The sequence below is a fragment of the Salmo salar genome, chromosome 13, assembly GCF_965601325.2.
Source record: "Salmo salar chromosome 13, fSalSal1, whole genome shotgun sequence".
NCBI classification, from domain to species: domain Eukaryota; kingdom Metazoa; phylum Chordata; class Actinopteri; order Salmoniformes; family Salmonidae; genus Salmo; species Salmo salar.
In genome coordinates this window covers 81,224,724-81,236,880 of record NC_138303.1, presented here as the reverse complement: position 1 = coordinate 81,236,880, position 12,157 = coordinate 81,224,724, and the positions used below count along the sequence as shown (strand labels likewise).

The 12,157-nt window shown below is 44.7% G+C and overlaps 1 protein-coding gene across 7 annotated transcripts in view; it reads right to left on the bottom strand.

The window, feature by feature from the left end:
• Nucleotides 1-12,157, bottom strand: part of auts2a (activator of transcription and developmental regulator AUTS2 a) — a 491,988-nt gene that overhangs the window by 263,090 nt on the left and 216,741 nt on the right. The gene's annotated exons all lie outside the window — the stretch shown is intronic.

Here is a 12,157-nt window from a genome sequence, read left to right as displayed (position 1 = left end):
TACAGGTAGCATTTTTAAAATGTATTTAACCTTTATTTAACTAGGCAAGTCAGTTAAGAACAAATTCTTATTTACAATGACGGCCTACCCCGGCCAAACCCAGATGACGCTGGGCCAAATGTGCACCACCGCCCTACGGGACTCCCAATCATGGCCGGATGTGATACAGCCTGGATTCGAACCAGGGACTATAGTGATGCCTCTTGCACTGAGATGCAGTGCCTTAGACCACTGCGCCACTCGGGAGCCCAAAGTCCGTAACTGGTTCCAGAATAGCAGGATGTTTTTTATATATCCTCATGCCGGCCATCATTTATTGAAAGGGCACAGAGTAGGGGGGGACGCCTTAAGAGCCTTTGAATTAAACGTATAATTAAAATGAAAACATTCCCTTTTCTGTAGCCATTAGCAGTATGAAAGGAGTTCTTTCCTAGGGAGAATACTGTGGTGGGTGAAAGGCTGTGAGCCAGGTTGAGTGCTGAGAGTGATAAGAGAGAGCTGGAGAACTGGGAGATGCCTGATGGGCCTGAGGAGGAGAGCAGGGAAGAGAACTAGGCCACACAAGACAGCAGGGCTGGAGGGAACACAAGCATGTGGAGATAAACACACACACACACACACACACACACACACACACACACACACACACACACACACACACACACACACACAGAGAGCTCCACACACAGAGGCTCTGGCATGTGTGATAGCACTAATTACCTCCAACACACTTTTCCTCCACAAAGAGACAGAGCCTTTCCTTACCCTTTTTTGTAAAAGGCCAATTCCTCTGATGGGAGTTTGATAATTTGCAGAGCAGAGAGGGGGGGAAGTAATATCCCGGGCATGCACACACAGTAATAGAGCCCTGAAGAAAGGGCATGGGAAGAAGGGAGGGACGGCACTGTGCACCGTTTATGCCCCAGTCTGCAGGTCGTTCATCAAAACATGTTGACCTATAATATTCATTAAGCAAGCAGGGTCCCTGCTGGCAGCACTGTGCATCTCTCTTACGCACACACACAAAACGGGGACACGCGTTCAAACACGCGCATACGTGCACACACACACACCAATGTACAGGTAACTGCCAAAATAATGGAAACAATGACGGATACAAAGTATATTGAAAGCATGTGCTTCCACATAGGTTTGGTTCCTGAGTTAATTAAGCAATTAACATCCCATCATGTTTAGGGTCATGTATAAAAATGCTGGCTGTGCCCCCATAGCATGACAATGCCCCCATTCACAGGGCACGAGGGGTCACTGAATGGTTTGATGAGCATGATAATGATGTAAACCATATGTCATGGCCGTCTCAGTCAGCCCAATTGAACACTTATGGGAGATTCTGGAGCGGTGCCTGAGACAGAGTTTTCCAACAGCATCAACAAAACACCAAATTATGGAATTTCTTGTGGAAGAATGATGTCGCATCCCTCCAATAGAGCTCCAGACACATGTAGAATCTATGCCAAGGTGTATTGAAGCTGTTCTGGCTCGTGGTGGTGCAACGCCCTATTAAGACACTTTATGTTGTTTCCTTTATTTCTACATATTCTAACCACAGACCAATAAACGTCCTTCCACCCCCACCCATGTCTTCTGTAATTGATTGAACAGCCATCTGAAGCACATGGAATGAAAGGGAATGATGGAATAGCTTTAAGGGCTTGTCTGCATTACCTTATCTCTTACAATGAAGTCTGACACATTGGACAATAATTGTGTCCCAGTCTGTTTGAGTAAAATAGATTTAGATGAATCTAACAGTTCAAGTATCATCAAAATGATTGATGTCTATTTGTGGAACAAACCGATTGCATTAGTACTGTACACTCCCCGGTCTCCATCGATCAGTAGAAAATCTACTCTGTCCGTGAACTCTTCAGAAAATGTACCTCAGAAAATAGTGTGAAGAACATCTCTAATAAAGCCAATGCAGTAAACCCAGATCATCTTTCAGGGGTATTATATGGCCAGACAGGAACCTAGCTATTACACAGTGATTTGCAAAATGTCTCCCTTGGCTTGTTGTTCCCTTTAATTTCTCTTAAAGCTTCCTTAAATTACTTCAGAGAATGACGTGTTCTTTCAGAGGGGCAGATCCTTGGCCCGCTCAGTGGCGTGATGTACTCATCTCTTAACAGCGTGATTAATAGATGTGCTAAACCAAGGGAGGATATGCTAGTGGTTACAATAAATCAGCCCCATCAAAAAGCTGAGCTGAGATTTAATGACCTCCCAGTACAGATAAATCTGAGAGATCAACCAGTCTCTGTGTGTGTGTAGAGTAGAGACTAACAGTCCCTTCAGTTGGCATGTCATCCCAGTAGCAGTAGCAGCAAGCAGTGGCTCATCATCATGGTCATGGTCCTCTCATTACTCTGGCATGTCATTTCACATTTCATCACTTAATTGCCTTTTTACTTGTTTCAGTGTCTTCTCCCGCAGTGCACACGCCATGGCCGCTTTTCATAATATCTAGTGCAGAGATGATGGGTGTAGTCAGAGAGGGTGTGTGGGGGTTTTGTGTGTGTGTGTGTGTTTTCCTTCGTGCATGTGTGTGTGCATGTACGTGTAGCGTGTGTGTACACTACGTTCACATGCCTGTTCTGTGATTCTGTGCTCATGTAATAACAACATAAACACATTAATAAAGAGGCAAGCTGAAACATACGGATGTATTCGTTTAATGACCTTATCCACATTAGGTAAAAATTTGCCCTACAGAAAGATAACTAGCAAACAGATGGTTTTAATATTCCAGAGGCTAATTTCACAACAAATAAAAACACAGCAATACATTAGCATCTAATGAAACATTTAAACTACTAGTATGTGCATCTGCCATTGATTTCAACACATTGAGGTCTTGTTTTCCCTCAATCTGTTCCGTGTTAGGGGGGAACCACCCCCCCCCCCCCCACCTCCCCTCCGCCTGAATTTATTGAAGTATAGAATTAACAACTGTTTTCAATCAGCAGTCAGCGTGATTCTTCAGCAGAGAACAGCCTAAATAAAGCCTCCACACTATCATAGTTTTATTCAAGCCGCTATATCTCCCCATGTGATACAGTAATAAAATGAGTCATATTCCCCCAAATCTGAACTAAATAGAAACCTCCATTCTGTAGTTTTAATGTATTTGTACTCACCCGGAACTAAATAGCCATACTAATGCCCAAGGTAACACTTATAGAGTACTGCATCACGAAAGGAGATGGGTGCCACTTACAAAGCAGATAACCTTTCTTATAGAAGAAGCCTGAATCAATAGAAGGCTAACTTAAACTGAATGCTTTTTATTTCTGTAATTCTGGTAATGGCAGCAGAGTGGAGAAAGTGCTATTCATCTATCCAAACATGACCTGGACAATACCAGAGCTTTCCTACTTAAGACTTTTCAGGCCAAGAAATACCTCCCTTAAAGGGATACTTCGGGATTTTGGAAATGAGGCCCTTTATCTACTTCCCCAGAGTCAGATGAACTCATTGTTATGTCTCTGCATGCAGTTTGAAGGAAGTTGCTAACTAGCACAAGAGCAAGTGCTGACCTATACCATATACTTCCAGTCATCGCGCTAACGCTAGTTAGCATTGGCTCACGAAACTACCTCTAACTTCCTTAATACTGGACGCAGAGACATAAAAATGGTATTCACATCTGACTCTGGGGAAGTAGAAATCCCTTTAAGAGGCCTTTTGCGCATTAGAAGGGAGGGTGGAAAACAGCCTTTGAAGGTTTTTATAGGATTATTGTTAACACGTGTAGTCAATTATTTCCTCTGCCCACTTACCGAAAAGTGTGTTGCCAGTGGTGCTGAGGAATTTTACAAGCGTATTGACCTATTCCCAAGGGCTCCTCTAGCAACTGAATGTAATCAAACACAAAAAGTGAGCCTTGCTTAACGTGTTAAACCACACAGGCCATTTTTAACAGAGCAATACACACCCCCCCCCCCCCCCCCCCCCCCTCGGCTTTCTGTGCTAGCCTCTGTGGGATTCCATTGCTATCAGCTCCTGTTTTCCCTGAGTTATGCACAACCGCAGCTGCGGAACTCGGCGGTAATAAAACCTGGAACAATTTAAGGGTTTTTATTGTTGTTCTGCGGTCGGCTTTTAGTACAGCTAACCTGTCCTCTCTGGATCCCTCCCACCGCCAGTAGAGAATCCCACCAGGCCCACAATGAAAGAGGATCTCATTTACCTAAAAGCGCTTATAAATGTTTAATTTGCTTTAACAAGTTACAAGTCGCTCATTCTGGAAGTTTTACGGCTGCTTGCCACTGAGGGAGTACCATGAAAGTTTTATAGATAATCCACTAGCTAGCATGGGCTGCTTATAATAAACGCTCTATTTTCTGCTGTACTGACAAATCCCTTTGGTTTACAGTGACTACGCTTTGAACAGTGACGTGCAGTCAGGGTAGGCAGGGTCAGCTGCACCTCACTGACTCTTTACACCTGCTTCTCAAGATCATTTCTGCACTGACTCCCACTCACTTACCCACCCTTACATAAAAACACACAGAACATTACCCTCTTATTTATACTACTCTTTATTACTTAGCAGTTTTTTGATAAATGTCTTGATATTGTGTAGTTTTTATAAATGTAAATTGCATCGTTGAGAACTTGCAATTATTAGTTTTGTTATTTTCTTACTTATTTTTTGTTATTTCATTTTTATTATTTTATCATTTGTTTGACTTTTGAACACTTGTTCTTTTTGGGGGGGTGGGGGGGTCAATACAGTGCAATTGTATTTTGGGGGTATATAATTTAACTTATTTCATGACTTATTTTATGGAAGGGGGTTTGGGAATATTTTTTTAATGTATGTCTTGGCTTATCTTGTACACTTCTTTCATTAGAGATGTTGTTTTATAATTTCACTTTTGAACACTTTTCATTTTTTGACAAATCAAACCATGTTTATATAGTAAACACTTGCTCTTTCCTTGGTTTGGTGACAGAGAACCCATTTTATGCTCAATTTGCTAAAACTGCAGGAAAGGCGCCAGGGTACTCATTCCTTCCCATCCATTCAAATTGCTGACACGCACAGCCGTTCCTGACTACATTCACTTGATGAACAGGGTCACCATATGCCTCGTTGCTTCGCCTAGCTTCATTCATTGCATTGAGACAATTTCATATTTTACACATGCGTATTGCCTAAACATGTTGCGTGGGTGTGTCTACATCCCCTGAAAACTATTCATGGAACAAAATGCATGTCAAAGGCCTAGAGTACGTTCATATTCTGCATAGTCCAAAAACACAGAAATGATGATATTCATAGCAATAATCACTGTCTAAGCATAGGGGGATGAGAGACTACATTTCCCATCAGCCCCATGGTGAGGCCCAGCCCCATAGTGTGTCACCTTTGGTCTGGCAGCAGACAGTAGCAGTTGGAAACAGTCGGGAACGGTTAACCCACAGCAAACTTTTCCCGACGAGAACGTCATGTGAAAGCGGGACACGGGTTGTCAGGGCCTGTAAGGAGCTGATTCAGCATCCTCCGCCATCGTTCTGACAGCAGCTGTGTGGCAGCGCGTAACTGGCGGTAACCAGAGTGGCCCGGACCAGACCCTGTGTTTGGCTCTGAGGCCTGAGAGTTCTGACCGTCCCAGACAAGCGTCCTCCGTCCCCCCACCTCCCCCCTGTCCATAGCCACCCACAGTCAAAGCCTGTCATTGGACATCAGGGTTCACTGGGGTTCGACTGCCCTCATTTGTTTAGTTAGTTTGTGTGTGGTATATAGAGGTCGTGGGAAGTCACAGTTAAAATAACATGTAATACATCCTTCAGTGTCTCTGTTAGAAGCATTAGACAACACAAGCACATATCTTTTCCCTCATAATGTCCAATTGACATATTTGTGATTATTGGCATATTTTGGCCAATACTTCTGTACTGGCTATGACAATGTTTCCTAGATGTCATTATAGCTAGCGACTCGGCAGAACAGAAACAGTAGTTTTCGTCAGTGTCTGTCGTTTCTGCAGGGTGTTGTGCGATCGCCATGGAAATGCTCCATTTCACTTTTCTCAGCCGTTATCATGCTCAAATGGATGCCACAACCTCTGGCGACCTTGTCAGACATTATTGTTGTGGTGGCATTAGGCCTAATGCACCCTGAGGACGGGCTTAGGCCACAGAGCAGGATCACAGTTTCTCTGTGGTGGAATGTGATTCTTCACAGCACAGCAATGGAGCCTCTGAGGACTAGAGGGGCTAGCCACAGCACCCTGAAGGCATGAGCATTCTGAGAGGAAGATAGAGGATGAGTTGGGTGGTGGGAGGATGGGGGATGGTAAAACTTGCTTAAGAGTGCTGTCTTGATCTCATCAGTCACTCTAAGGGCCATTTACTCAACCACAGAGCTGGGGGTGGGGTAGGGGGGTGGTGGAGGTGTGGTAGGCTTGAGGCTGCATTTATATACAGACATAAATCCGGGATCTATGACGACATTACATACAAATCAATATGCTTTTAACATCCATCCTCTCTGCAGTTGCATCGCAATCACCTTTTTCCCTCTTCGTACAAATGGCCATATAATACTCAATGCCTGCTGCATTATGGGGACAATTCCCAGATTTAATAATGAACTGAGTGGTGCAAGGTGGTGGAAGGAGGGAAGGAGGGAGAGGTGGTAGGAGGATAATAAGATCAGCAGGAGACCTCAACTCTCTCAGATCATATCAGAACACCTTGTTATAGGACACCATGTGGCAATAAAATCCACCCGCCCCACTTCCCACGTTAAACATCTCCAGCTCCCCTTCCCTCCATGGCTACAGTAGCATCCCCCTAGGCTCTAAGGGAGGAAGGACAGAGAGAGGAGACAGAAAATGAGCAAATGAGAGGGGGGAGGGAGGTGAGACAGAAGTAGAGAGAGGAGTGTGGGACGACATAAGAGAGAGGAAAGAGAGAGACAGAGAGCAAGGTGAGAGAGACTCTAGAAGCCTTCCCAAAGCACAGCAGCTGCACAGAGAGAGAAGCCCGAGACCTTCAGCTGCTCAACCGAGCGCTTATCACCACATAACTATTCATCAAAGAAATTTGTGTGCAATTAATTACATTATTCCCAAGCCCCCCCCCCATCCGTGCCACCGGGTCGTTACTCCAATATCAGCTTTCAGCTAGCCATCTCACTAAGCCACAGCCTCAGTGCCAAGTCACAGCTAGGTCTCAGAGCTGCCTGGCCAGCCTCAATGAAGAGTGCTGCTTGGAGGGAAAAAAGAAAAAGGCCCTCCTCTCTCTCCTATCGGCTTGCAGGAGGCTATCATTTCTCTTTTTTATTGCCATTTATTTCCCCCCAGGAATTCACTGCCAGTATATTGGCAGGCCTTCCAGTAGATGGAGGCAATGAAATTTAGCGCGGACACTTAACACCGGTTCAAGCCTTGTGCGCGGCTCATGTGTGGTGGTAATATGATAAACAAACGCTCCAGTTTGGAGAAAGAGGACTTTTTTATGTTACAGAAATAGAGCACTGAGCGCCGGAACTGCATGGAGCTGTGGCTGCAGTAAAGAAGATGGAAAATGCACAACCGGCGCCCTTCAGAGGTGGGGAAGAAGATATACAAATATTTCTTTGCAAAATGTCAGAGTGAGTGTGCTGTCGCCTGGCTCCTGCTATTAAGGAGAGAGGATCTAAATGGGTGATCACAGTACCATTATAGGACCCTAAGGCATGGCTAGCTCCCAGCCTGGATGTAATGCAGAAAATAAGACAAGAAAAACTGTATAAAGGGATATTCATTTAAAACGATTCCACTCAAACCTTTAAGAGGAAAGTTCACACAATAAACACGCAATTTGTGTCCATTAAGAGCGACTGTTCAGCTGGTTGAGAGAATGCCAAGAGTGTGCAAAGCTATCATCAAGGCAAAAGGTGACTACTTTGAATAATCTAAAATAAAAAATATATTTTGATTTGTTTAACACTTTTTTGGTTACTAAATGATTCCATATGTGTTATTTCACAGTTTTGATGTATTCACTATCATTCTACAATGTAGAAAATAGTAAAATAAAGAAAAACCTTTAGGTGAGTTCAAACGTTTGACTGGTTACTGTACATGTAGCCTACATGACTAGTAATACAGACTAGATATGAACTAAAGTCACACTGCAATAACAGGTCTATAAATACACAACACGTTGCTGTGGGTAAGTAATAGCTTGTCCAATGCTGCCAGTCAGTCACACCCTTTGGCTTCAGGGCACAGCAGTGAGAGTGGTGTGATTAGGTCCTGGCAGGCTGACACTTGTCCCTCATTGACCTGTGACCCCTGGTACAGTGAGCCAGGAGGGCTGTTAATGACAGCAGAGATGAGCTGAGATAATCTGATCTCCAATCAGCAGGTGGACGTGACCTCTGTGACCTCTATGACACAGGATGCCGGCCTATCGGCGTACAGGTCAGAAGCCCTGGCCTGTTTTGGTTGGCCGCGGTTCAAACGAACGAAAAAGCAGAGCATCTCACCTTACCCGTGTTTGGCTCGCCTGAGCTGCAGGCTGGGGGATTAGAGAGACTATAAAATCTGCTTAGACAATATAAGGTTCCCCTTTGGCTGGCCGACAGGGTGCCTGTCCAAGGTCGTTGCTATCACTAATCCCCTGTTATCAACATCTTCATTTAGCCGCCTTCCTGAAATTCATGTCTACAATTAGACGGCCATAAAACAAGATGGTACCAAAGGCGCCAATGTATTAATAGGAGCAGAGCCAAGAGTAGACTTGGCATATTCTACTTTAGAGGAGGACTACTCAGCAACACAGCATCTGTTTATACTTTCTTATCAGCTTGGTTCAAATGTGACAGGCACACTAGAGCTGCAAACAGGATGCTAGCCAGCAAGAACTCTCTGACCTATTAGCATGACTTACTGACTTGTATTTGACCTCGTGTGAGATCAGGTTAGCGCAGCAGCAGAGTACACAGCGGATTTCCCCAAGTCATAATTGTATCACGGCGATCCAGAATCAACACAACTAAATGATGATCCAGGATCAAAGACAACATCAAGGTTAACTGGCCTCATGAATCCATAAGTGGAGGAGTCATAATCCAATAAGAGCAGGCTTGTCTGAGCAGCCCAGATTGTTGTTCCAGAACTTTCACACCTCCCCAGTGAGCTGGCTACCTCACATACTTGGCTGTAATCAGCTGAGCCAGTCACCATACTGAACATTCTGCAAGCTCCACAAGCCAGCGTCAGCCAGCGACCTGTGACATCTGAGCTATGGCAAGTCAAGAAGGTCAAGTGCTAGGCTATATGAGTAAAAAAATATATAAATAAACGTCTTACAAGAGGTTGACCCTTTTCTGAATATAATGTAGCTACTCGTCAGGAATGACTCAGACATGGACACTATAACATACATTGTTCCAAACGCATAATACAAGTTAGCCTAGATGACTAAGGGATATGATCATTATTATTACAATGTAATAGCATTAACAGTGCGCTCATTCCCCTATGATCCCATCAGGCCATAAAAGTGCAGCTGGAATGTGGACATAATGGAGTAGAAACAGACAGTCAATGGAGGGGAAATGCCATGCTTGTTTAACTTGAATAGCTACCTGGTTTCAGCAACTAGGCAATGTACCGGACTACCAGTTCAATGAGTGATCCTTTCAAAGAGGATGAGAACTTTGTCATTATATTTCTCCCCAGCAGTGACAACTATCTCCAACCATCCAAAATAAACAGTGATTTCTTTATTCTAGGTTCCCCCAGTACTGTGAAATGGAGGATTCCGCCGTCGAACACCGAAGAGAATCAGTTCCGTCTTTATGATTTACACGGTGCTAAAAATAGCTACCTTCCACCCGAGACCTGTCAGCACCTACCAGTGGCAAGGCAGCTGGCACAAATAGCTTCCCCACCTGTGTCCAAGCCATATTACTACACACAGGGGACCTGTTACATTTCAGCCCAGTTTTACATCATTAGGCACGAAAAGGGACTATTTAAGTCATCAGCGCCGCTCGTATTTATGTTGAGACTTAAATCTAGATTGAAATCTTGTAATTTTTTTCTATCCTTCCTCCTTCTCCCCAAGAGTGTTTAGCGATCTTGGCAGAACAAAATAATTACTCCGTGACCCTCTTTGTGAAGTGTGCCCCCGCTCTGTTTTTGTTTTGGTCTGGGCTTCCTATTCCAAGTAATGGACTTCCTTCAAACCATAAATCACACTTATGTCGCTCCCTTTCATCTTTAGTTTTTGCGCTCTGCCATGTTTTGTTTAGTGTACCACATTTTTGTTAGTGTAATGCGTGGTAATTTTTTCTAAGTACAACCAGACAATGCTAGCCATCTTCCTTCTCTGCCTCTGAAAGGCTTAAGGCCACAAATGTCAACCACAGGAAGGCAATTATGAGAGTAAAATTACTTCCCTACTGTTATCCATCTATTCTGTGAGCCGGGGGAATGGTTAAAAGCCACCATGTAATGGGGAACAGTTAGCGTTTTCTCCTGGCCCCCAGCCAAGGCTACTAACTTTGCTATTAAAGGCCCCGACAAGCTTTGTCAATGCAATCTGCTGAATGCCTTGAGTGACACACGATCGATATTCTCCACTTTCCCGGGTCATCACCGATGACAGAGGCCTAAGTAATAATACAGCCCTCGCTGCCTCCTCTATCTTAAATGCTTCCCCTGCCACAATATTTCTTTTTTGTCTCAGGGCTTGTGAGCTACATTTTCTTGCCGATCGAAAGAGGAAGATACGGAGGGTGAAAAGGGGGAAGAGGGGGGTCTGAGGAATTGCTATGTGTCTAGATTGATGCTAGCCAGGGAGCAAGCTTGGCAGGTTGAGGGGGGAGGAGGAGGCAGTGGGGGGAGGGGAGCTCAGATAAATAAAAAATGACTGGCTGCCGAGTTGTAATCTGCCAGCACCGAGCCCCCTGTAGCAACAAGCCAAATGAAAAAGCACACTGACAGGCAGGAGAGATGGAGGGCCTGCGGTAGATTGCAGGAAGAGAGGGAGGGTGCAGGGGAGGGAGGGAAAGGGGGAGAGAGAGGCATGCAGAGGGATAGAGAGAGAGGATGCAGGCAGACAAATAGAGATTGTGAAGAGACATTTATTTTTGTTTGTTCCTGTGCATGAAGGTGTCAGGGAGCTAGGAGAGAAATGTGGAATGTGGTTGCAGGCAGTAAATAAAACACACGCGCACACACACACACACACACACACACACACACACACACACACACACACACACACACACACACACACACACACACAGTGCACACGCACACACCAGCTGGAGTACATAATTCATCCATTACAATTTCTAATAAGCTCGAATGTAAACATTAGCAGTTAGCCGTGTTTCATTACCCATCAAGAGCTGTTAATTAGACTGAAAATGTGTTATTTATATGTCTGGGCTGGTGTGTGCAGGAGAGCATGTAAAGCTAACATAATGTGCCATTTTTACATTATTAATGCCATTTTCACCTTTTGACAGACAGAGAAACGCACACACACACACACACACACACACACACACACACACACACACACACACACACACACACACACACACACACACACACACACACACACACACACACACACACACACACACACACACACACACACACACACACACACACACACACACACACACACACACACACACACACACACACACGTAAAAGGCAGTTGTCCTCCCCTAAACTAGCAGGTGGATCACGCTCCCAACATCAAGACCCAACACAAGAGCTCCACCTACTGCAAATGCCTTTTCTGCAGCCTGGCCTCCTATGTTAGGCTCCCGGGTGGCGCAACGGTCTAAGGCACTACATCGCAGTGCTAGAGGCGTCACTACATACCCTGGTTCGATCCCGGGCTGTATCACGACCGGCTGTGATCGGGAGTCCAATAGGGCGGCGCACAATTGGCCCAGCTTCATCCGGGTTAGGGGAGGGTTTGGCCGGGGTAAGCCGTCCTTGTAAATAAGAATTTGTTCTTAACTAACTTGCTCAGTTAAATGAAGGTTACATGTTAAGACAGCAAGTCTAACCCTGGGAAAACAGTGCTCCTCTAAGACAAAGCAGAGACTGTCTGCTACTGATGTAAGACAGACAAACAGACAGCAAAAAAAGACAACCTTATA